The sequence below is a fragment of the Palaemon carinicauda genome, chromosome 14 (assembly GCF_036898095.1).
Source record: "Palaemon carinicauda isolate YSFRI2023 chromosome 14, ASM3689809v2, whole genome shotgun sequence".
Lineage (NCBI taxonomy): Eukaryota > Metazoa > Arthropoda > Malacostraca > Decapoda > Palaemonidae > Palaemon > Palaemon carinicauda.
Window position 1 is genome coordinate 43,171,967 of NC_090738.1, and position 27,828 is coordinate 43,199,794.

Below are 27,828 nucleotides of genomic sequence, written 5' to 3' on the forward strand. Positions count from 1 at the left end.
CTAATTACACTATTCGGACTGTGTGCGGTGGGATTGTGTGTAAATATTTTTTCATTATTATTTCTTGCTTGAGACTGACACAGTCTCTGGGTCACATGGGCCACGTGTCCGACCCCATTTCGATTTTTTATTATTGCAGACCACGTGTCTAACTAACTAATTTCCATCATTTTGAATTGCTTTCAATTTGAATTTTTTTTATGATATTTTTGTGTTGTTAAGATGTCCGTTTTGTTTTTATGTAAATTTGTGAAATAAATCAATATTAGGTTAATTAAACCTCCTTAGTATTTTTGCTCCCTCATTTATTTTAATGTGTGAAATGAATAGTTGATCACGGGACAAAGTACTGTACCCAATATTTAAAGAGAAAACCTAAGTAAGTCTATAGGTGGTAACAGCGAGAAACTTTGCATTAATATATTTGCTTCGAAGGTAAAGATCCTTATCTTTAAACTTTTAAACTACTTTACATCACTGCTCCCATTTTGGATTTTGTCTTAATTACTTTAACGTAAAATACCTGTCCAGCATTTCATTGGGGTAGCTGGGACGGAGCCGGAACAGAGCCTGAGAATGAGATGACTATAGACCTGACAAAGCTAGAGTAGGCCATAAATTATTGATATTTCTGCGTGTGGAGTTCTCCGGCCTCTGGACAGTAAATTTGCCTTTCGTATTTTAGAGTGATGGTTTGTGAATTGTGACAGTAAAGTATTAGCAGGGTGTTTGTGCCCCGAGAGTAAGTGCTCATATCCTCCCCTGTTGAACTTTATGTAACTGTTATAAGGAGACTTTCCCGGACTAAGTTCCCACTCAGAACATAACCATTAAAAATTTCTCCACACGAGTGGTCCTTCGAACCGGATCTTTTACCTTTGACTTGTAAAGCATTAACGTAATTAATCAGCTTGATTAAGCTCATAGTAACTCGCTATATCACTTACCCACACGCATACAGCCAGTTGTCGAATGTGTAATGCCCAGACTTTAATTGGGAAGAGAAATTTGTAATCAACATGATCTTTTTGTATCGACCACGTGTTTAAGGAAAGAGCTACGTAACCAGGTTAATTTGTTGCTCTAATGTTCTCTACAGAAAGACTAGAATTTGTCGTAGGAACTTCACTTTATCTCAGATCCGTTCACCCACGTGTGGCGGAATCCACTTATACCAGAAAGTTCTAAGCTACTTGAACTAAGGTTTTGTTGTTCAGACGCCCGTGTTTACTGCTCAGCTAGAGCGCCGGTGTACTCGTTCTGTCAACTAATTTTGCTAGCTAAGCATCTAATTTGTAACATTTTGTACCTTGGTCTACCTTCCTTTGTGTCGTTTACCTTCCCTAACCAACCTTAACCTTTCTAACTAACGTTCCCGTATACCTAGCACGTGTCCTTGTCCTAAAGAACGAATTGGCGTAACATAATTTTAAGTGTTCTTACGAGTAACGTAGAAACTTAACCCCAAGTCCGTTTCATTCCACGTGTTTGTTCCGAGATGGCGGATCTTCTTTACAACCCAAACTAAGGGTACATAATTGTTTGCTACCGTAAGTAAATAACTTCGTGTAGTTCATTTAATTTCCTTTAGCGAGGAAATATTGTTTTTGTCCTTCACCGAGGATATTTTTGTTTTACCTCCACGTGAGGGAAATTTTATATTTGTTTAGCCTCCACGAGAGTGCACTTTGAAGTCGTTGCCTCGTGCGCCTATCTACATTTTGAGTAGTTCAGTGGTCGCCTTAGTGCGCCCGTAATTGTGAAATCGTCACAACAGTGTCAGCCTCGACCTGTTACTTTGCATTCATAAGCCCATGTGCTTTCTAATGTTTTACTTTCAAGTAACTTGATTCAATCATTTATCGCCACGTGCGTAAATAATTCATTTTAGCAAAGTCTTTAACGTCACGTGACCTGGGCATCGTCTGCTTTGTTGGACCCGGTCACTTTGAATTTTAAAGTAATTTCATGATTTATGTTTTTTGTCCATTTAACCATTTTCCTCCCATCATGAGTAAATTTAAATGTTCAATTATCAACCTTGTAAATTTGTAAAGTTTCATTTTTACATTCCTTTAAAATTCAGATTTATCCCTTGTTTTGTTTTACGATTCCGTTCATCAAACGTGGTCATTCCAAGATGGCGGACTTCATGTTTAACGTAAACAACCCTTCACCGCCTAAGGCGGAAACGCTTAGCCCCGAGGAGATTAACGGTAGGCTTAAGGAACAGGAGTTGACATTCACCTTTGTTTGTGAGGACGCAGACCTAGCACTTCATGCTCTCGCTTCAGTAGATTTTCCCAACATGGGTCCTGAAGCCGTGAGTCATTTTAAAAGTGAAATTAGTAAAGTAAGAGACGAACTTTGCAATTACAAGAATTTTTGGAGACGTCATTACGACCATCCCATTGTTAAATTAAACTATCCCGTGTTTGCTGCCTGTTCAAGTATAGTTGAAATTGCCTTTAATAGCCTCATGGCTCATCCCAATTTAACTATTAAAGCTAATCAGTCTAATTCTTTTTCGAATGCAACACCTTCAGTGACACGTCCCCTGATTGTTACTTGTAACATATCGGCAGTCAAGCACAATGTTCATAATTTTGTCTCAGTTCCCCAACCTGTAAAATCATCACATTTCAATACAGTACTATGTTGCCAACACGGCATACAATTAGTAATTTTGTGTCAGTCCCACGTGCTCCGTCCTCATCTTCGAACCTTAAGCCACCAGCGTTTAATCGCCCTCAACCCCCTTTTTCTTTGCCGCCGGTGACAGTCCGTCCCGGAGGAAATACCATTCATCGTCTTAACATAGACCCCCCAAGTGGTAGCACGAATACCACCCAACTTAACCGTGTGCGTGATGGCCAACAGAGGCCTGTACCGGTTGTAGATTCAATCATTAAAGTCGTACCATCCCATGGAACAGTGCTCACGTTGCCTGACTGTCCAGTTCTTAAGCCCGTAACTTCCGCTCCAATCCGTGTTGACGCTAGAACATCCCCGTTAGGATTTGAAACCCGCTCTCAGAACGAGCCACGTGATCGTAAGGTTAAGACTTTAGTTGTCAGAAAGGAACCTTTTGCGCTGACGGCGGATTTAGCGAAGGTCACACATGTAAACCTAGCACCGGAGCTTAGAGCCTGTTTACAAATAACTTTGCTTAAGGATAATGGTACCATGAACATCATTCATTGTTTTCATTCACTTTTATATGGCGCAACTGTAAACATTTATTATTATTGCCAAGTCGTACAGCAGCATTTTTTCGGTCAATCCCATGCTTTAACTTTAAAACGTAAATTTAATTCTTGCCTTGACAATTTGTCATTTTATTATAATCCCCCTGACATCCTTCAGCTCGTGCTGAATATAACTTTTCCTTTAATTGCTCCCCTTGCAAATGTTTTTTTTAAAGACGACATCCAAGACCCAAGTTGTCATAAATACGATGTCCCCATAGACCTAGTTCATCTCGATTTATCATTCAGGCTAGTGTCAAATAAATTTTCACCTTTAAACGCCGAGAAGGAAGTAGCTTTTCTCCCTTTGTCAGGCGATGAATACAAAGTTTTCATTACGCCAGTAATTTTCTTTGTAAAATCATTTAATGTAAAACGTTGGGTGTCAGACCGGGATTGGGATTCACCTCCATAATTTTTAATTTGTCATGGGCCGGACTTGTTGCTGAACTCGACCGTTATTGGCTTACGTTTTTTTTTTCTCTATCCGTACCCCTAGGGTGGGAATATAGCATTTTTAATCGTTTAATTATTATTGCATCGTACGTTTAAAGTTAAAACTGATCATATGCTTAACTTAACGCTTCCGTGAAGCATTGCCTGCGTGGTCTAATTTTCCCCAAATTCACGTGAAAGCATAACTTTTGATTCAATTGATTTTAATTAACGTTAACAGCGTTTTGTTAACTTTAAACGGACGTTGATGTGAAGAACTTCACTCATCATTCAGCCAGTAACCTTATCTCACTCATACTAACAAGTAGTTGAATCACATTTGCCGGAACTAACCCCTCTCCCTTTTTTCTCCCCTTTATCCCCAGGGTGTGAAGAATTTTCTTCACTCTTCTTCTTTTAATCGTATTTCTAGCTCTCTTCTACTAATACTATAGCTACCCCTTAAACGATCTCTCCTACATTCAATTTTCTTTAACGAAACATAGGGAGGACTAATCTAAACTTGTTGACAGTGGCGCACGCCATGCTCGTGACGTCACAGCTTAGATACGCACAACAGAGGGCCTTAGTGTAACCCCCGGCGTATGTTGGTTCTTTCCTTAAACTACGTGGGTCGAGATTAAATTCCTAAACTGAATTTTTATATAAATTTCAATACTGCTGAATTAATGCATCTTATATTTCTCAATACCAATTAAGGTTTGTTAATTTTAAGATGTATGCCCATCGTACCAGTCCATTGCTAATTAATCATTTAAAATATTATTTTTAGCAAGCCAGAATAGGTAGGATTATTGTATATATAAACTCCCTTAGAGCAGCAAGATTTCTCTAAAGTATTTAGTACAAAATCCTGCCTCCTCTGCACTCCTTGCAAGAATATATTGCCCTGTCCTTAAGTCCCGATATGGCAACCCCAATGGATTACCGTGCGCATCAAGCTCCTCACCTGTCTGGAAAAGTGAAGCCAGGTGATCTCTTCGACCGTAGAGTCGGCCCATTCATCAAGAAGCTGTGGTGACCGACTGACTAGCCCGGTCAGTAGTTAATCCGTGCACTTCTGGCTCACCCCCATCCCCCTCTTCCAAAACGTGTCTCAACAACGAGTCCTGTTGCTGCCGGTCGGAGAGATTGAGAAGAAGAGGAACCTGGTGTACCTAGTTGCAGCCAAAGTGAGAATTCTTGGGGTGAGCCAGGCAAGAGTGCAATGTGCCCATTAGTGCAACAACCAGGTCAACAGCTATCACGGGCATAGGACTAATCTTCAAAGGAGTGCAGGTACTACATCAATGGCCATTTAGTTTTCCCCCATTTTTTATTAGCTTAGACTAATTTTAACTTTATAGGGAACCTGGCTAATTACACTATTCGGACTGTGTGCGGTGGGATTGTGTGTAAATATTTTTCCATTATTATTTCTTGCTTGAGACTGACACAGTCTCTGGGTCACATGGGCCACGTGTCCGACCCCATTTCGATTTTTTATTATTGCAGACCACGTGTCTAACTAACTAATTTCCATCATTTTGAATTGCTTTCAATTTGAATTTCTTTTATGATATTTTTGTGTTGTTAAGATGTCCGTTTTGTTTTTATGTAAATTTGTGAAATAAATCAATATTAGGTTAATTAAACCTCCTTAGTATTTTTGCTCCCTCATTTATTTTAATGTGTGAAATGAATAGTTGATCACGGGACAAAGTACTGTACCCAATATTTAAAGAGAAAACCTAAGTAAGTCTATAGGTGGTAACAGCAAGAAACTTTGCATTAATATATTTGCTTCGAAGGTAAAGATCCTTATCTTTAAACTTTTAAACTACTTTACATTACTGCTCCCATTTTGGATTTTGTCTTAATTACTTTAACGTAAAATACCTGTCCAGCATTTCATTGGGGTAGCTGGGACGGAGCCGGAACAGAGCCTGAGAATGAGATGACTATAGACCTGACAAAGCTAGAGTAGGCCATAAATTATTGATATTTCTGCGTGTGGAGTTCTCCGGCCTCTGGACAGTAAATTTGCCTTTCGTATTTTAGAGTGATGGTTTGTGAATTGTGACAGTAAAGTATTAGCAGGGTGTTTGTGCCCCGAGAGTAAGTGCTCATATCCTCCCCTGTTGAACTTTATGTAACTGTTATAAGGAGACTTTTCCGGACTAAGTTCCCACTCAGAACATAACCATTAAAAAATTCTCCACAAGGGTCAACACAGGCACCCGTAGAGTTAAAGTCCCAAGTAACTCACTGTTCTATGCAGAGTTAAACAGCAGGTTTCATAACACTACCTGCGTCTACCACGAAATGTTTAACTTCATGCACTTGCTTCGCGTAGTGCTTGAAGAAAACGCGCGATGATTTCCATCCTGTGAAGCTCTTGAGGCTTTCGAAATCCATACTCTGGAAGAAGTTCAGAGAAGACGCGACTTTTCTAGGATCATGACCTGCGGGTGTACTGTCAGGATCCGCTCTGCGAATGAAGTAGGTGATTTTCACTCTTAGTTGTTTCAGTGACAGGTCACTACCTGTTGTTTCTCCTTTGAAGAGTTGTCCTCCACCGAAGTCTGAAGTTCTTCAAAGATAGACCTTAAGACTCTCCACTGGGCATAGAGAGACATCTTCCTTCAGGGGGCAGATTCTCCAAGGGCCCCATCTCTTGGTGGGTAGTTCATTCTTTGCGAGAAACGTCGGATCAGGGAAGAGGGTAAGTTCTCCTGTATCTGCGAACAGGATATGACCCTCGTCTCTTGACAATGCCACTATTTCACTGACTCGGGCTCCCAAGGCGAGAGCAAAAAGGAAGATAACTTTTTGAGTCAGGTCTTTTAGAGGGCACAAATCGTTGTCCAGGTTAGAGGCAAAATGGAGCACCTTGTCCAGGGACCAGGAGATAGGTTTTGGCGGAGGTGCTGGGCGTAGTCTAGCGCATGCCTTTGGTAGTTTATTGAAGATATCAATCTGGAAAGCGTACAGTAGTGGTCTAGTCAAAGCCGATTTGCAGGTGGAAATCGTGTTGGCTGCCAAGCCTTGTCCATGAAGGTGAATGAAGAAGGACATACAAAAATCAATGGTGATTTCCGTAGGATTTTTTGCTTTGACTAACGAGACCCACTTTCTCCAGGAAGATTCGTATTGCCGTCGTGTGGATTCAGTCTTGTATTCCTCGAGGAAGTCTAGACTTTTCCTCGAGATTCCAAACCTTTTCTTTGCGGCTAAGGAGAGAAAATCATGAGATGAAGGTCCCTGACTTTCAGTGATGAAGCGAAGACAGTCGACTTCTGTACTTGTTGAGAGAGAACTGGGCCCGGTAGGGGGATCAGCGTGGGCTGTAGCTCCAGGACCAGAGGGTACCAATTGCTCCGGGGCCACTTGGGAGCCACTAGGGCTGCTGTCCCTTTGAAGGTTCTCAGTTTGGAGAGGACTTTCAGCAGAAGGTTGGGGGGAGGGAACATATATATCCTGGACCATCTGTTCCAATCCAGTGACATGGCGTCCACTGCTTCTGTCTTGGGGTCCTCGTACGGGGCCACATATCAAGGAAGTTGATTGTTGTCGCTCGTTGCGAAGAGATCGATCTGAAGTTCCGGGACTTGGTGAGAGATGAAGGAGAATGATCTTGCATCTAGAGACCATTCCGACTCTGTTGGGCTTGTCCGTGATAGAGCGTCCGCCGTCACGTTGCGGAATCCTTGTAGGTGAACTGCAGACAGGTGCCATTTCTTCTTTTCTGCCAGACGAAAGATCGGAAGAAGTACCTGATTTATCTGGGGCGATCTTGAGCCCTGACGATTGAGACATCTGACTACCACCGAGTTGTCCAGAGTCAGACGGATGTGGATCGAGGGAGGCGGCGAGAGTTTCTTCAGGGTGAGAAGAACCGCCATGGCCTCCAAGATGTTGATGTGAAACGTCTTGAATAGGGGAGACCATGTTCCCTGAACCTGTCGTTGGTGGGAGTGACCTCCCCAACCCTCCAGTGAAGCGTCCGTGTGGATGTTGATCGATGGAGGCGGGTGTTGAAGAGGAATGGACCTTTTCAGGGCCTTTGCTTCCGACCACGGCTTTAATAGTAAGCGAAGTCTGTTTGGAAGCCGTCTCTTGAGGTCTCTTGAGGTCTCTTCGAGCGATGGATGCGAAACGTCTCCAGACTCCCGCGGCATCCTTTAGCTGTGCGCGAAGCACTGGGTTTGTCACAGAGGCGAACTGTAGAGAGCCGAGAACTTGTTCCTGCTGTCTTCTTGAGATCCGTTTGGATTTCAGCAGTCTTCTGACAGACCCTGCTATTTCCTTCCTTTTCTTCTGCGGGATGGAAAGGCGGTGTGACTGAAGATCCCAATGGATTCCCAACCATTGGAACTTCTGAGCTGGAGAGAGGCGAGATTTCTCGGTGTTCATCTTGAATCCCAGATGCTCTAGGAACTGGGTGACTTTGTTGCAGGCTCTTACACAATCTTCGAGCGATGTTGCCCAGACCAGCCAGTCGTCTAGGTAGGCCATCACTTGGACGCCGCGAAGGCAGAGCTGTTGGACGATGGCGTCTGCCAGCTTGGTGAATATCCGTGGAGCCACGTTGAGCCCGAAGGGCATGGCCCTGAAGGCGTAACTTTTCCTTTGGAGTCGAAATCCTAGGTAGGAGGAAGCGTGATGATTCATTGGAACGTGCCAGTAGGCATCCGCCAGGTCTATGGAGACCGTGTAGGCCCCTTGAGGCAGAAGGGTCCTTATTTGTTGGAGAGTCAGCATCTTGAATTTGTTGTTGGCAATGAACTTGTTGAGAGGGGATAAGTCTAGAATGACTCTGAGTTTGTCGGAGTCCTTCTTGGGAACGCAAAATAGTCTCCCTTGGAACCTGGTTGACTTACCCTCCTTATCACCTTCTTGTTCAAGAGTTCTAGGACGTATTCTTCCAGGTGGGGGGTTGACTGTTGGAAGAATTGCTGGAAGGCTGGGGGTGGTTGCGTCCAGCTCCAGCCTAGTCCCTTCTTGACGATGCTGTGTGCCCAGGGATCGAAGGTCCAACGATCCTGGAATTGGCGGAGTCTTCCTCCCACCGGAAGCACTTCATTGCTTCTGGTGTCCCGAGGGTTTGCCACCTCGGCCGCTAGCTCCCCTTCCTCCTCTGCCTCCGGAGGGACGGCAAGAAGAATCTCTGCCGGAGCCTCTGCTTGAGCCCCTACCTCTGGGACGAAAGGTAGTAGAGTGTTGCTCATACGCAGGGGTGAAGACCGGTGACTGCGACACCACTGGTTGGGGGACCAACTGAAAGGTCTGTTGTGGGTGTGTGGCCACTTGGGGAGTAGCTGGGGTTTCGGCTTCAGAGGTTTCCTCTTAGGCTGAGGGCCATTATCCTGAGAGGATTTCCTCTTTCTTGACATGCCCCACTTGTGGAGAAGGTTCCTATTCTCCGTGGCGGCTTTGTCTACAATCTCTTTCACCAGAGAGGAAGGAAAGAGATACTTACTCCAGATATTGGAGGAAATCAGCCTCCCGGGTTCGTGTTTCACCGTCGCGTTGGCGAACACGAATTCACGACAGGCTCTGTGAGCCCTAGTGAAGCTATATAGGTCCTTTGTCACCGTTGCCAAGTGCGATTTGGCTAGGACCATATAAAAGTCCGGGACTCTAGTATCCCCGGTCATAAGTTCCAGCTGTACCTGGGGGGACAGCGACGCGGCAAGCCTCTCCTTCGTATCCTGTTTCCTACGAAGGAGGTGATCATTTAGCCTTGGGAGGTCCTCATTAAATTGACGACCGGCTACGTCAGGCTCTAGTTCCCCTACCGTGAAGGTTGACTGGATGTCTTTCCAGTGCCTATCATCGGGAGGAAGAGTAATGGAGAAGGGTCTGCATTCCTCCAGTGCAGGGCAAGGTTTCCCTTCCGCCTTTAAGACCGCTGTGAAGGCCTTTTCGATGAAGGGTAAGGTCGCAGCATTTGGCGCAACGAAGGTTGGATGCTTCTTGCTAAGCGCCGGCATCTTGGAGTTGGTGAAACCCCTACTCTTCACCGCCTGGGCTAACATAGTTTGGGCCTTCGCGAGATCGAACACGATAACCTCCTTCGGTTCGGTCTCTTCCTTTGAGGCTGGTTCGGACGTGAGCTGGACGTAACAGTCCGGATAAGCCTCGAAATTCGGGAAGAATTCCACTTCTTCCAGCAAGATAGAGCCAACCCTTTCACTGATGTAGATTTTGCCAGTTGTAATTGGCATATGCTCGGCATATCTCCATGGGTTAGCTTCCGAGCAAGTGGGGAGGTCCTTAACCGAAATCCGTTTCGGTTGTTTAAGATTAACGAGAGTCGTCCGGAATTGCTCCTGGGTTTCTCGTAGTTTTCTTTCCATGAGGGCTTCAAGCATCTTGAAGACCTCCTGAGTGCCCGATGGAAGATGGTCCGGGGTGGCGGAAGTCGAAGGAACAGGTTCCTCGGACGGTGCAGGAGTCGCTGCGGGAGTAAGAGTGGGAGCGACCTCAGACTCCGAATCAGGATATTCCACCTGATCTTCCTCATAGTCGAGCTCCTCGCCCATGAGGTTCTTCTCTGTCTCTTCCGACACTTCCGACATACGTTCCACGTTATCGGAATCCAAGTGGCACTCATGCATGGACTGGGCCATGACGATATCAGGTTCCACCATGAGCTGGACGGTGGGGATCTGATCACTGGGGACCACAGAGTCTTTGGATGCCTTTGGAAACAGCAAGGCCCTCAAATCTTCGCTGGCGAGATATGGTCCAGTGGAGTTCTTCTGGAAGCCACGCACCCACTTGCGTAGCTTCTCTCGAGCGTTGTCCCTTGCCTCCGCTGAAGGAGGATCGTCGAACGCCTCGGCTAAACGACTCTTGCAGACTGTACAGTGCTGCGGGTCCCAGTATTTCAGGTCGCCTCTCTTGGCGGCGCAGGGGGCGTGGGTCCGGCACGCCTTGTGCCCGTAGAAGTCCGGGCGCTTCACTCCACAGAAGTTGCTTTCGCACTTCATATACTCCTCCTGTAAAAGAAAGAGATCATGAGTACATGGAAGGCATAAGAATGACTTACATTACTCTAAAATTAAGATAACTTAATCTAAATTTTTAAGCATTAAAATAATTCATAAGGTATTATAATGCCTGAGAGTAGAGAGCGGGAAAGGAAGTAGATAGACACATACTTGTGAATCCCGCCCAGTCGGCTACCGTAACCTTATCAGTAAGCAATTTCTTTTGTGGCTGAAGGTCACAAAACGGAAATCCATATGGATAAGCCGTGGTGGGTAGAAGCTAAGCCTCTAGCAGAAATTGCCTGCGAGGTGTAGCAGGGACTGAGACCACTCAGATCTCTGGGTAGAAGGGGAGTAGAAGGAAACCCCTTATTAGATATAGGTTCCGGCAATCGGCTGCGCTAAGACACAAGAGTATGCTGGAATATTATAATGAGAAATCAGACAGCACAGCCACAATTTTAAAGGTAAGACAATACCTATATGTGGAAGTGGCTAAGCCATCTGGCTGCAGTATGTTGGCTGTCGGCATGCTGTCGGCAGGTATGAGAAGGGGTGCATGTCCCTTAACGTCTCCAGGGGGTGCCGGCAGATCGACGGCACGCCGGAGGCCGGTCCTGCAGGGTGGAAGGCATCAAGACAGACACATTGAGTATCTAAATTATAATACCATCGTGGCGACCGCCGGCACAGCGGCGGGTCGCCGGCAGGAGGCGGTGGCTCCGGCAGCCGACGGCTGACGGCCTGCTGAGCTTGGATCAATTCATAAGATCGATATGGATATGGTTGTATACCTAGACCGCCGGCAATCAATGCCGGCACGGAGGGTCGGCCAGCTGTTACTAGGTAAAATGGTGGGTGGGACGTCGGCTGTATGCCGACGAAAGGCGGAAGCCTCCGGCACACGGAAGGCTGACGTCTTAGAGGGGGAAGGGCATCTTATGAAAGAATGTCACCAGAGGTAAGGGCAGTATCGCCGGCGGTGGAGGCGGCAAGGGACCGGCACCAGGATAGATGGAGAGAAAGGTAAGGAGGGATGGAAGGGGTAAGATCACATACCCCTCCGGCATCCCTCCGGAGAGTGTGCACTCATGACAGGAGCGGATACTCCTAGCATCCGGCGGCAGGGGGCCGGCAGTCGGCCGGGTGCCAGGGGTAACCCAAGGGAGGGTTAGAGGGCACTCAAGAGGGGGAAACCCCCGCCGGCCGGACCGCTGCCGGCGACTACCCCCATAGAACGCTATGAAGGGTATGTGTACCAGAGCGGTCAGCTCAGCAGGAGAACAAGTTAGCCCTACCACTCCACCCAAGGGAGGAGTTGTAGGACTAAGGACAGATGTGTATAGGCAAGCCTACACCAAAGGGATAGGTGGGGAAGGAGAAGATGAGGGGTCTTTCTATAGGGGAGACTCTGTACCAGAACGGCCACCAAGGAGAGGGAGAACGCTTCCTAACCTAGGTTAGGTAACCAGAATGAGAATGATACAGGAGTACCGTCTCAAACTAAAAAAGAACAGAATCAACCCCCAAAGCTTAACCTAGAAAAGGAGGGTTAACTCCTAGGCTAGGTAAGCTGAAAGACACATCGCAAGTTGCAGGGAGGAAGGAGTAACAAAACCAGGTGCAACTGAGGAAGGGCAGAGCCGTTCCTTATTTCAAAGGTCACGACCCTAAGGGGGGATCATTCCCTTAGGGTAGACAGAGAAGCAATAAATACTCTGTTTGTAGACAAGATTCCCCTATATAGAAGGGGAAGCAGGGCTACACAGAGGGAATGCCCACAGGCAGGGGATTAGGGGGCATATAGGGGTTCCTACATTTAGGTTAGGGTGGAAAGATACGCAATCAACCCGGTCCCCTATATGGTCCCCGAAGACGAAAACACTTACATCACAGTTAACAGTATGTTTAATAATGCCACAATCTTCATAACTTAACCTAGAAACACTGGTATATATTATGCATGAACACAAGCACTAGGCTATCCAGCCTAGGGGCTAAGCTAGCGATCTAGTATGGGGTCGAACGCCGACCGAGTCAGATGAGCGCTAAAACACGATATAAGTAATTCCTAGCTTTGAAGACTAAATAACTAATAATATTAATTAGTTAAGAGACCGGATAAGGCTGTTCTGGATAACTAAATAAAGCATGCGAAATGAACAGCGACGCCATAAAATGGCACGTCCGGATCGGCACAGCTCTGCCACAAAACACAATATTTTACGAAAAGTAGAAGTTACTTTACGGCTAGAGCTTATTTAAACAATACTGGGACCTGGTACTCAACTTTCCAGAAGAAGGCGAGGCTGAAGGTAACGACATAACGGCGATGTAAGTAGATGAAAATCGCACTCAGGAGAAATCCGACCAAAGCAAGGAGCTACAGGTTGAAGGATGAGGACGGACGTGACGTCATTTAGCAATGGCGCCCGTTTGTTTACGTTTCGAGTACCAAAAGCAGCCACGGACGAATGTAACTGTGGAACGGCTCCCCAGTTATTCTCCACCTTTCCATATCGAAGTGTTAACTCTATATGGGGTGCAGATAGCTATGTGGGGTGTTAATACATACGTCCCCTGTTGATATACGATATCCTAGAGGGAAACCTTTAGGGTACTCGCTCCAGAAGTTAGAATTCTGTGATAACCTTTAGTTTAATTCTCTGGGAATATCCCTGTAGTCAAATATACCCAAGGAAGCTACTGAAGGAACCTTCCATCAGGACATCATGACTTGAGCCCAAAAAAAGTTTTAAGGAAAGCAAAGTCCATCAAATTCCAGGGAAGGCTGTTCTGTGTTCCCAAGAACGACTCGGACAAACTCAGAGTCATTCTGGACTTGTCGCCACTCAACAAATTCATCGAGAACAAGAAGTTGAGGATGTTAACCCTTCAACACATCAGGACCCTGTTACCGAAAGGGCATACACAGTCTCAATAGACCTGGCAGATGCTTACTGGCACCTTCCAGTCAGCCGCCCCCTCTCCTCCTACCTAGGATTCAAGCTACAGAAGACAAAGTATGTCTTCAGAGCCATGCCCTTCGGACTAACAATAGCCCCAAGGATCTTCACGAAACTTGCGGACGCAGTCGTACAACAACTATGCCTTGAAGGCGTTCAGGTAGCAGCGTACCTAGACGACTGGCTGGTGTTGGCAGCATCCGAAACGGCTTGTCTGCAAGCATCCAAGAAAGTGATCCAGTTCCTGGAACATCTGGGATTCAAGATCACCTTCAAGAAGTCTCGCCTCTCTCCATCTCAGGAGTTTCAATGGCTGGGAATCCATTGGAACTTGAAGTCACACTGCCTCTCCATTCCACCAAAGAAGAGGAGAGAGATCGCGGGTTCTCTCAAGAGACTACTGAAATCCGACAGGATCTCAAGACGCCAACAGGAAAGAGTACTGGGCTCTCTCAAGTTTGCAGCAGTAACAGACCCAGTGCTAAGAGCAAAGCTGAAAGATGCGTCAGGAGTCTGGAGAAGATACGCATTAAACGCTCGAAGAGATCTACAGAGACCGATACCGACCTTGCTACGATCACTTCTCAAGCCATGGTTGAAGGTCAAGAGCCCAACGAGGACCGTTCCCTTACAACCACCTCCCCCATCGGTGACCATCCACACGGATGCCTCGACGGAAGGATGGGGAGGTCACTCCCATCAAAGGAAAGCCCAAGGGACTTGGTCATCCCTGTTCAAGACCTTTCACATCAATATTCTGGAGGCCATGGCAGTCCTCTTGACGCTGAAGAAACTCTCCCCTCGCAGATCAGCCCACATCAGGCTGGTCTTGGACAGCGAAGTGATAGTGAGATGTCTGAACCGACAAGGCTCGAGATCACTCCACATCAACCATGTGATGTTGGCCATCTTTCATTTAGCGAAAAAGAAGAGATGGCACTTATCGGCAGTTCACCTACGAGGGTTCCGCAATGTGACGGCGGACGCTCTATCCAGGCTAAAGCCGATAGAGTCAGAATGGTCCCTAGATGCAGACTCATTGTCCTTCATCTTGGAAAACGTCCCAGAACTGCAGATCGACCTCTTCGCGACGAGCGACAACAAGAAACTACCTCGATACGTAGCCCCATACAAGGACCCTCTGGCAGAGGCGACGGACGCCATGTCCCTCGATTGGAACAGATGGACCCGGATCTACCTGTTCCCTCCAACGTATCTCCTGCTGAAGGTCCTCAACAAGCTGAGATCTTCCAAGGGAACTACAGCAGTAGGGACCCTCAAGTGGCCCAAGAGCAATTGGTTCCCTCTGATGATGTTAGTGAAGCTGAGGCTGGTCCCTCTACCGAACCCAGCTCTATCCCAATTGGTTCAGAAGTCGACTGTCTTCGCTTCATCACAGAGAACCCAAAACCTTCATCTCATTATTTTCTCTCCTTAGCAGTCAAGAAAAGGTTTGGGATTTCGAGAGACAGTATAGACTTCCTAGAAGAATACAAGTCAAAGTCAACCAGAAGATAATACGAATCGTCTTGGAAGAAATGGGTTGCTTTTGTTAAAGCAAAAATGCCAAAAGAAATCTCAATAGACTTCTGTCTGTCCTTCTTCATCCACCTTCACAAACAAGGCTTGGCTGCCACCACGATAACTACGTGTAAGTTAGCTTTGACTAGACCTCTTCTATACACCTTCCAGGTGGACCTGGCGAACGAAATCTTCAACAAGATTCCGAAAGCATGCGCTAGACTTAAACCAGCAGCCCCTCTGAAGCCCATTTCATGGTCTCTGGACAAAGTCTTACACTATGCTTCAACCTTGAACAATGAAGATTGCTCTCTAAAGGATCTAACACAAAAAGTGATATTCCTGTTTGCTATAGCCTCAGGGGCTAGAGTTAGTGAAATAGTAGCCCTGTCAAGAGACGCGGGCCATATTCAGTTCACAGAAGTGGGAGAACTGAATCTTTCCTGATCCTACATTTCTCGCCAAAAACGAGCTACCCACCAAAAGGTGGGGTCCCTGGAGAATCTGCCCTTTGAAGGAAGATGTCTCTCTATGTCCAGTAGAGTGTCTAAAGGTCTATCTTCGAAGAACTTCAGACTTCAGGGGAGGACAGCTCTTCAAAGGCGAAACCTCCGGATCAAACTTATCCCTAAAACAACTGAGGGCGAAGCTCACCTACTTCATTCGCAGAGCGGATCCTGATAGTACACCTGCAGGTCATGATACGAGAAAGATTCCTTCCTCTCTGAACTTTCTTCAGTATATGGACTTTGAGCAACTCTGCTCATACACTGGTTAGAAATCCTCCAGAGTCTTCTATATACATTATGTGAAGCAAGTGCACGCCTTAAAACATTTTGTGGTGGCGGCAGGTAGCGTTGTGATACCTGTCGTCTAGTGCTGCGATGAACAGTGAACAGTTTGGGACTGTCAGTTTGGGTGAAAAGGTGTTGACACCTTGCAGTGCAATACCCTTTTGTGTCACCCTGGTGACACTAGGACTGTTCTTTATAGGTGCAGAATTATACCAATGACACCAGTGCCATGTGTACACTTGTACGCAGTGTTGATAATAATCCAACATTTACAGTGAAATTATCTTAATTTTTAAACTGTTTTCGAGTGGCCTATGACTTTTCTTCCCTTTCAGGTAGAAAATATATTTATCTTTTATATGTTGGATGTATAATTCTATTGCTAATTTTTCTTACACCATCTGTTACATTTACATTGTTTATTCAATAAATGTATAAGGTGTAATTGTGTCTTATTCGTCCTAAATGTAGTTAAATAAAATTAGTCAGAGTTTTTTACTTATTTTCCTAAGTAAAGTTCACGCTTGAGGGTACTTATGTATATGAACAAAATATCTGAATGATATGTAGTTTTGTTCCTATATAGATACAAACCATGTTGCTTCTACTGTCAAGTACGACATTTCCCTGCAAGGGGCAGGAAGCCCTAACATTGTTCCATGCTTAGTGGTGATGACGTATAACGGTATCGTCATATATTTCTGTGGTCTGGATGACCATATAGAAGCTGACCCAAGGTTGAGGCACTTATACAAACCCACAGATACAATACTTTCAAGAAATTCTTTAGTAAACTTTCATCAGGACGACATGGCTTGAGCCCAAAAGATTTTGAAGCAAAGCGAAAAATCTATTTTTGGGTGAGATGGCCATGTCGTCCTGATGGACCCACCCTCCTTTTCTAAGAAAAGGATTATATATCAATCCCCAACAGAAACTACTCTATCTGTAGCACCATGCTTAATTGCTACAAGGAATGGGTAGCTATATTGGATCCTGTATTAATAAGGGAAGGGGATCCACTTAGGGTAACCTTGATAACGACTCCCCTTCAATTTTGCTACTCTTCCCCCTCAAAGCGAAGGCTAGGAGAGCCTGTAGAGAGTTTGTGTTCGCTGCTGCAACAGTGAAACATGAACCCGGGAAGCTGATATCTTCTAACATCTGGGGTAAAGACCTCTTCCCGAACGAAGTAGTCAAAGAGATAGTCGAGAAAGCCATTACGGAGAATAGGAACCATCTCCGTTAGTGGGGCATCTTTCCAAAGAGGAAGTCTTCCCCGGATGCGGGTCCCCAACCTAAAAGGAAGACGAAGAAATATAGACTTCCCCCTCGGCCTGCTCAACAACATCCCACAGTTACTATGACCGCAGTGCCCCAAGTGGTGGCCCAAACACAGACCATCTTCCAAGTGGTGCCTAAACAGCTGGTTGCCCAGTCACCAGCATTCACCACCGGGTTTAAGAGGCAGACCACTACCTTTCGGTTGAAAGGTAAAGGTTCCAGACGGGGCTCCTCTAGACATCCCTCAAGAAGTAAGGGATGACGCGGTCGAGGAAGTAAACCCTCCGGTCAATCGATGCAAGGAGATGCTTCCGGTAGGAGGGAGGCTCCAACAATTTCAGGATCGTCGGATCTTCGATCCTTGGGCCCACGGCCTGATCAAGATTGGACTAGGATGGAAACGAAACAAGTCTCCACCATCATTTCCTCAATTCTTCCAACACTCTACCCCTGCATTATAAGAATATACCCTATAGCTCTTGAGCATACAGGTAATAAGGAAAGCAAAGTCCATCAAATTCCAGGGAAGGCTGTTTTGTGTTCCCAAGAAGGACTCAGATAAACTCAGAGTCATTCTGGACTTGTCGCTATTCAACAAGTTCATAGAAAACAGCAAGTTCAGGATGTTAATCCTTCAACACATAAGGACCCTGTTACGAAAAGGGGCGTTCACAGTCTCGATAGACCTGACAGATGCCTATTGGCACCAACTAGTCAGTCGTCCCCTCTCCTCCTACCTAGGATTCAAGTTACAGAAGATAAAGTATGTTCTCAGAACCATACCCTTCGGACTAAACATAGCCCCAAGTATCTTCATGAAACTTGCAGACACAGTCGTGCAACAACTACGCCTAGAAGGTGTTCAGGTAGCAGCGTACCTGGACGACTGGCTGGTGTGGGCAGCATCCGAAACGGCTTGTCTGCAAGCATCCAAAGAAGTGATCCAGTTCCCGGAATGTCCGGGATGCAAGATCAACTTCAAGAAGTCTTGATTTTCTCCAGCTTAAGGATTTCAATGGCTGGAAAGCCATTGGAACCTGAGGTCACACTGTCCCTCCATTCCCTTAGGGAAGAAGAGGGAGATTGCAGGGTCTGTCAAGAGACTACTGAAATCCGATAGGATTTCAAGATGCCAACAGGAAATAGTACTGGGCTCTCTCCAGTTCGCAGCAGTAACAGACCCAGTACTAAGAGCGCTGCTGAAAGATGCGTCAGGAGTCTGGAGAAGATACGCATTAAACGCTCAAAGAGATCTAAAATGACCGATACCGGCCTTACTACGATCACTTCTCAACCCATGGTCAAAGGCCAACAGCCTAATGAGGACCATGCCCTTGCAACCACCTCTGCCGTCAATGACCATCCACATGGATGCCTCGACGGAAGAATGGGGAGTCTACTCCCATCAAAGGAAAGTCCAAGGGACTTGGTCATCTCTGTTCAATGCCTTTCTCATCAACATTTTGGAAGCCATGGCAGTCCTCTTAAGGTTGGGAAAACTCTCCCCTTGCAGATCAGACCACATCAGGCTGATCTTGGACAGCGAAGTGATATTGTGATGTCTGAACCGACAAGGCTCGAGATCGTCCCATATCAACCATGTGAAATTTGCCATCCTTTGTCTTGAGAGATGGCACCTATCAGCAGTTCACTTACAAAGGTTCCGCAATGTGACTGAGGACGCTCTATCCAGGCTCAAGCCGATACAGTAGTCAGAATGGTCCCCAGACGCAGACTCATTCTCCTCCATCTTGGAACAAGTGCCGGAACTGCAGATTGACCTCTTTGCGACGAGTGACATCAAGAAACTACTTCGATATGTAGCCCCATACGAGGACCCTCTAGAGGAGACAACGGACGCCATGTCCCTAGGTTGAAACAAATGGACCTGGATTTTCCAGTTCCTTCCATCCAATCTCCTGCTGAAGGTCCTCAACAAGCTAAGATCCTTCCAGGGAATGGCAACTCTAGTGGCCCAAGAGCAACTGGTTCCCCCTAGTGATGGAACTGAGACTGAGGCCGGCCCTTTTACCGAACCCAGAACTATCTCAACGGGTTCAGAAGTCGACTGTCTTCGCTTCATCGCAGAGAACCCAAAACCTTCATCTCATGATTTTCTCGCCTTAGCGGTTATGAAATGATTTGGGATCTCGAAAGACAGTACTGTATAGACTTATTAGAAGAATACAAGTTTAAGTCAACTAGAAGACAATATGAATCATCTTGGAAAAAGTGGGTTGCTTTTGTTAAAGCAAAAGGACCGAAAGAAATTCCAATAGACTTCTGTCTGTCCTTCTTTATCCACCTTCATGAACAAGGTCTGGCAGCCAACACGATAACTACGTGCAAATCAGCCCTGACTAGACCTCTTCTATATGCCTTTCAAGTGGACCTGACGAACGAAATCTTTAACAAGATCCCGAAGGCATGCGCTAGACTTAGGCCGGCAGCTCCTCTGAAGCCTATTTCATGGTTCTTGGACAAGGTCCTTCATTATGCCTCATCTGTGAACAATGTAGATTGTTCTCTCAACGATCTAACCCAGAAGGTTATTTTCCTGTTCGCTATAGCCTCAGGGGCTAGAGTTAGTGAAATAGTAGCCCTATCAAGAAATGAGGGCCACATTCAGTTCAAAGAAGTGGGAGAACTGAATCTCTTTCCTGATCCAACCTTTCTTGCCAAGAACGAGCTACCCACTAAGAATCTGCCCTCTGAAGGAAGATGTCTCTCTGTGTCCGGTAGAGTGTCTAAAGGTCTATCTTCGTAGAACTTTAGACTTCAGGGGAGGACAGCTCTTCAAAGGAGAAACTTCAGGATCAAAATTATTCCTAAAACAACTGAGGGCGAAGCTCACCTACTTCATTTGCAGAGCGGATCCCGACACTACACCCGCAGGTCATGATCCGAGAAAAATTGCTTCATCACTGAACTTTTTTCAGTATATAGACTTTGAGTGTCTTCGCTCATATACTGGATGGAAGTCATCCAGAGTGTTCTACAAACACTACGCAAAGCAAGTCCATGAACTGAAGTATTATGTGGTGGAGGTATGTTGTGTATTAAAACCTGTCGTCTAGTGCTGCGATGAACAGTGAATTGATTGGGATGATCAATTAGGGTGAAAAGGTGTTGACACTTCCAGTGCGATACCTTTAAAGCGAGTGTCCCCATGGTGACTCTAAGACTGTTCAAAATCTCAGGTGTGGAATCATACAGATAACACTTGTGCCGTGTGTACATAGTACACAGTGTTGATAGTATACATTTACAGAAAATTATACTAGCAAATTTTATCAAAAATTTTCAAATTTAGAGTGGCACTCATCATTTCTTCCCTTTCAGGGAGAAAAGTATTTTCTGTATACGTTGTACGTATAACTCCCTTAACACGTTACACTCGTTATTTCATTTGGTCATTTATTTGAAATAAATGTCCATTAGAGTGTAATTGCGTCTTATTTCGCCCTGCAAATAGCACAATAAATATGCCAGAGTTCTCTTACTTATTTAACTAAGTAAACCTCATATGATTGTATGCTTACAAACAATGGATATAGTTGATACTTAGTCATTCCGACAAAATATACAAACTGTGAGACTTTTGTATATCTAGTTGATACTCATGTTTGTTCATACAATATATGCAAACCTTAAGACCCCTTTTCTACTGTCTAGTATGACTCTTCCCTGCAGGAGGCAGGGAGCACTAACATTGTCCATGATTAGTGGTAATGACGGATAACGGTAACGTCATTTGTCTCAATGGTCCGGATAATCATAGAAAAATTGTCCCAAGGTTAAGGCACCTATGAAAATCCAGAGATACAGTACTTTCTAGTAATTCTCTGGTAAACTTCCATCAGGACGACATGGCTTGAGCGCAAAAAACGGAAAAAATCTATTTTTGGGTAAGATAGCCATGTCGTCCTGATGGACCCGCCCTCCTTTTTTATAGAAGAGGCCTTGGCAGGATCCCTCCCGAAATTACTATATCTGTAGCACCCTGCTCAATGCTCCAAGGAATGAGCGCCATCTTGGATACAGCGCCCTCTAGATACTCGTAGTAGTATGGGAGGAAGGGTAACCTTGATAACGGCTCCCCTTCTATTTTGCCACTCTTTCCCTTCGAAACGAAAACGCTATTCGGGGTGAAGATTACTATGTGTCGTATCAAGATATACGTCCCCTGATATTATGCGATATCCTTAAGAGAAATTTTAAGGATATTCACGCCAGGAGTTAGAATTCTGGAGACCTAAAGGTTAATTCTCTGGGAATATCACTAGCCAAATATCCATTAGAAAGCTACCTATAGGAACCTTCCATCAGGACGACATGGCTATCTCACCCAAAAATAGATTTTTCGCTTCGCTCAAAATCCGTTTATATATATATATATATATATATATATATATATATATATATATATATATATATATATATATATATATATATATATATATATATATATATATATATATATATATATATATATATATATATATATATATATATATATATATATGTAATTGGGCTCAAGCCATGTTGTCCTGATGGAAGGTTCCTAATACTAGCTTCCAAGGGATATATGAACTACAGTGATATTCCCAGAGAATTTACCTTTAGGTCTCCAGAATTCTAACTCCTGGCGTGAATATCCTTAAAATTTTCTTAAGGATATCGCATAAATCTGGGGACGTATATCTTGATACGACACATAGCGATCTTCACCCCGAATAGTGTTTCGCCTCGAGGGGGAAGAGTGGTAATTTTGGAAGGGGAGCCGTTATCAAGGTTTCCCTATTTCCCATACTACTATTGAGTATCGAGATGGCGCCATATTCAAGATGGCGGTCATTCCTATTTTTGTAGCGAATTCGCACAGCGGTGTTCCCTGTTGATCTAACCTTTTCGATTGATTTTGTGAGGATTATTATGATTCTCCAGCTTCTTTCGCCTTTGGAAAGTTGAGTATTGATTCTTATCAGTGCATATAATTTTAGCTCCTGTTTCACAGTGAAATTAGAGTAATTTATTGTGCTTAGGAGCTAGGCCTGTTACCGGAGGCGCCATGGGCTCTGTCATTCGTTGGGCATGTGTTATTTACTTACTAGAACAACTTTCGCAGTTGAAATAGCATTAATAAATTATGAAAGCTATTTAGGCATAATTATACTTGTAAAGATATTTATGGTATGCATAATTTTCCTCTTTTTTTTGACGATCGTATACGTTATAGAGTTTCGGTGATTTAGGTAACTGAGATCTCGTTTTGCCTAGGTTACCTAACCTAGGTGATGTACTGTAGTATACTTTCAGACGTTTCCCTGTTTACCCATTTGTATTGTTTCATCGATTCTAAGGGAGACAGTATATCTCTTAGAATTATATAAATTGATTCTTGTCTCCTTGGATAGTCATGGTAACCGTTTCTGGTCTTGCCATAGAATAGTTACTCCGGCTGACTAGGCTAGGGTTTTTCTGTCTCCCACCTTGCCGGCGAGTGTCCGGCTTTGGTTTTCGACAGAATCTCAGAGTATTCAGTCTTTTGCCGGCGGCAGGGTAAGTAGTCACTCCCCTGCCGGCCTATAGCCGCTGGCATAGGAGGCTAAGCCTCCCTAAACTGCACCTGGGGTGATGGTATGTTGTCGCCACCTTCTCCCTGCAGTTTAGAAGACTAGTCCTATGCTGGCAGACCCTGGGCTGAAGAATGGATATTCTTCTACAGCCTAGGATGGCGTCAGCACTGAAACGATGTTTCTCTTTTGTTGAGAGGGGACAGCAAACCTGCCGGCCCTTCCTAACACTATTTCAGCAGACCCTAGGTTGAACAGTAAGCTACGCATCCTATCGTTTGGTAGGTATGATCCCGGAGAGATCTTCTGGAACCCTCTTACCCATTTGCGTAGTTTCTTATGTGCCGCATCCCTAGACTCCATTGACTTGGGATCATCAAAACCTTCGATCACTAAGGTCCAGCAGATATTGCAGACTTGGGGGTCCCAATATTGCAGGGATTCGGTAATAATATTGCAGGGGGCATGAGACCTGCATGCTTTATGACCGTAAAAGTACTTACTCTTAAGATTGCAGAAGACTGCATCACATTTCATCTGGGGTTCCTCCTGTAAAGAAAGGAAAGCAGAATGAGTACACAATTGTTTATCTAACCTGATAAGCAATATGTAATTAGTCATATTTAATAATTATAGCTTAGGATAGTAAGCTAGAAAGCAATAGTGAGAGATACATAATTGTGTATCCTTTCCAAGCAATTGCTGTAACCTCCCCCCAGTATTAAATATAAAGTTTCCTTTCTCAAGGCAACTCGAAAGAAAAGGGTTCTAACCCCTAGGGATAGAAAAAGTGTACACTGCCACTGACCCTTCTAATTATTTACTACTGTGGGGTAAGAATAAACTGATTTCCAATCAGAGTATTGAAGGAATTCTATTCTTTCAATATAGGTTTGGTCTCAGCAGAAGCCTGCACAAGGGTACCCAAGATATATTAGAAATTAACTACTGTATAATAATACTATAGTTTTCTGTTTGCAGTATATACTATACTGCAAAATACTGACTACTGTATAACCATATACTGTAGTTCAGCCGGTGTGCTGCCAGCCTGGCTAGCACCTGGCGGCACGGTCCAGCCGGCATATCGCCGACTGGACTAGAAATTAAAAAAGACACATATTTGTGTATCTTACCCAGCCAATTGCTGTGACCTTCCCTTCCAATATTAAAACCATAGAGTTTCCTGATCAGGGAAGCTCAAAGACAAGGGTTCTAACCTTTAAGGATAGAAAGTGTACTACCACTGGCCCTTCTAAATTATTTAATATTGTAGGGTAAAATGTAAACTGATTTCTAATTAGAGTACAGTGAGCCCTCGCTACTTCGCGGTTCGACCATCGCGGATTCACCACTTTGCAGATTTTTTTCATAACTCATGTATATACATATATCGCGGATTTTCCGGAAATTTCGAAAATACCATGATGTGACCGATGGTGCGAGATTGGAGAAAGTAAGGAAAATTGAATCATGATTGATTTTCAATATAAATGAAACTTTGAGGAGCAACAAAGATATCATTTGTTAGAGAGATAGAGAGAGGTAAGGAAAGGGAGGTAGTGAAAAGTAGCCCACAGAGAGAGAGAGAGAGAGAGAGAGAGAGAGAGAGAGAGAGAGAGAGTGTGTGTGTGTGTGTTGTTTTAAATGTAATAAACAAAAAAAATTTATAGGTTATAACACATTAGTGCTTATGTAATATCAACTGTATACTGTAGAAGGTTTGAATAAGTTAAGAAATGGTATAAACGATACTTTGTTAGTGTATTCGTACACTCTCAAGAGCGGCAGCTAGACGTCAGCTGATCTAATCACAGCCAAAAGTAAAACAATAAGAAGTCAACAATACTCTCGATTTTTAAAACACACCCGAAATTTAAAAACAAAAGTACACGCTTTCTTAATGTGCAATTAACTATTTAAAGAGTAGCAATTTTCTAAAATAAAATGATGTTTCCCAAAAAATAGTGGTTTGCAGATGAAATCGGATGCCGTATTTTTAGCAACGATTGAAATGGATGTAAACTCGGCATAATTTTTTCGTTTTGTATTTAATTGACACTAAGAAAACTAATTTTAGTTTCTTCATCTATATGTAAGTATTGTATAACACGAAGAGAGAGAGAGAGAGAGAGAGAGAGAGAGAGAGAGAGAGAGAGAGAGAATCAGCTGTTGTAATGAATGCCGTGTTTTTGTTTCGTGAGAATTTCATCGCCACGACTATAACAACAACATACTGTACTGAACTTTACAGTATTATACAGACTACTGTAATATGATAAAGTAAAATATTTGTAATAACCTATTTTATATGAAATGGTGCTATTTTTTTTTGTTTAAAATTTACATTTACGTACGTAAAACAACTCTCTCTCTCTCTCTCTCTCTCTCTCTCTCTCTCTCTCTCTCTCTCTCGTAAATTGTTTTCCTGCTTTGCTACGTATGTATGATTTTATATAGATACGGTAAATAATATTTGTAATAACATATTTTCTAAAAGCTTTTACTGTAATATCATTATTTATCACTTTCATCATGCGCGTTAAATGCCTTCGTTTGTTTACTGAGCGTACTTTATGACGCCGTCGTTTCAGGCGGCGTCATAAAGAAAAACATTTCATTTGGAAGTCCTAAGAAAAATTAAGTAAAACATTGGTAAAAACAAAATCAACATACTGTACTGAATAATCAATATAATCGATGCAAAAACTAACCTATACACAGATGTGTAAATGCGTTTGTTTCTTCATTATGATCAGAGATAAACGTAAACAAAACATTGGTTGCCATTTTTTATCGTCCTTTTTGGCGTGTTTAGGAAACGCATGATATAAAATCGCCTTTAATATTTGTGCCTGTTTTAGTTTAGGGTACTATAGTACATGCATTAAGTGTTCTGTACATTAAAGGGTAGTTTGTTAACAGTACTACGTACAAGGGAAGGTTTTAAAAGTCTGAATATACATGTTAAATAAATACGTAAATATGGTGTCACTACTTCGTGGATTTTCACCTATCGCGGTCGGGTCTGGAACCTATCTACCGCGATAAACGAGGGATCACTGTATTGAAGAAATTCTATTCTTTCAATATAGGATTGGTCTCAGCAAATGCCTGGGCAAGGATAGCCGGAATAGCTAGTCCCTGACGGCACAGTCCGGCCGGCATACTAGCTGTAAGAGAGAGAGAAAGCATGGAGTAAAGGACTGCCTTATTACTGTGTATGTTTACACTAAATAAGGATGTAAATATATAATTTACTGCCTTTTATCAGAAAGAAGGTTCATTTGAAGGGGAGAAGGCATCATTCAGGCTTCCATCCAGCCACAAGTACCGTTGCCGGCATAGTCCGACCGGCACATGGCTGGCAGGCTAGTACCCGGCAGCACTGGTACAGTCGGCATGCCACCGGCTGAGTCAGTACCTGTCGGCAAACCCGGCAACAGGACTTGTGGCCGGCAGTCCAAGGGAGGACTGAAGAACCTTGGTGACAGAAGGGTCTCCCCTCCGGCAGCCATCATGGCCGCTGGCTGCTATGTAGGAGCCCGGCCGGCCCCGCAACCCGCCGGCAAGCGGTGAGAATGTAGGACGACGGCCATAGTAAAAGGACAGAGAGGGGCAGGGAAAAGGGTCCTATATCAAGTGTAAGAAGTGGCGGCAATGTTGCCGCCCCCACTACACAAGGGAGAAACTGTGTTTCAGTATCGGTGCCATCTTAGGCGGCATAAGAATGTCTATTCTTCAACCTAGGGTCTGCCAAAATAGCGTTAGGAGGGGCCGCCAGGTTTGCCGCCCCCTCTCAACAAAAGAGAAACATCGTTTCAGTGCCAGCGCCATCCTAGGCCATAGAAGAATATCTATTCTTCAGCCCAGGGTCTGCCAGCATAGGACTAGTCTTCTAAACCGCAGGGAGAAGGTGGCGGCAACATACCACCACCCCAGGTGCAGTTTAGGGAGGGTTAGCCTCCTATGCCGGCGGCTATAGGCCGGCAGGGGAATGACAACTCACCCAGACTGAATACTCTGAGATTCTATCAAAAACCAAAGCCGGACACTCGCTGGCAAGGTGGGAGACAAAAAAACCCTAGCCTAGTCAAGCCGGAGTAACTACTCTATGGCAAGACCAGAAAGGGTTGCCGCCTGCGAGGGCACTCAGAGCGAAAGAGGGATTACCCATGACTCTCTAAGGAGACCAGTATCAATTTATATAATTCTAGGAGATATACTATCTCCCTTAGAATCGATAAAACGATACACAAGGGTAAATGGGGATAATGTCTGAAAGTATACTACATCGCCTAGGTTAGGTAACCTAGGCAAGACGAGATCTCGGTTACCTAAATCACCGAAACTCTGACATATACGATCGACAAAGGAAGAGGAAAATTATGCATACCATAAATATCTTTACAAGTATAATTATGCCTAAATAGCTTTCATAATTTATTAATGCTATTTCAACCGGGAAAATCGTTCTACTAACTAAATAACACATGCCTAAAGAACGACAGCGTCCATGGCGCTTCCGGTAACAGGCCTAGCTCCTAAGCACAATAAATTACTCTCATTTCACTGTGAAACAGGAGCTAAAATATATACATTATAAAGAATAAATACTCATCTCTCCAGAGGCAAAAGAAGCTGGAGATTGCATAAAAATCCTCGCAGAATCGATCGAAAAGGTTAAATCAACAGGGAACACCACTGTGCGAATTCGCTACAAAATTAGGAATGACCGCCATCTTGATATTCAATAGTAGTATGGGAAATAGGGTAACCTTGATAACGGCTCCCCTTCCAAAATTACCACTCTTCCCCCTCGAGGCGAAAACGCTATTCGGGGTGAAGATCGCTATGTGTCGTATCAACATATACGTCCCCTGATTTATGTGATATCCTTAAGAGAATTTTAAGGATATTCGTGCCAGGAGTTAGAATTCTGGAGACCTAAAGGTAAATTCTCTGGGAATATCACTGTACAGTGAACCCTCGCTACTTCGCGGTTC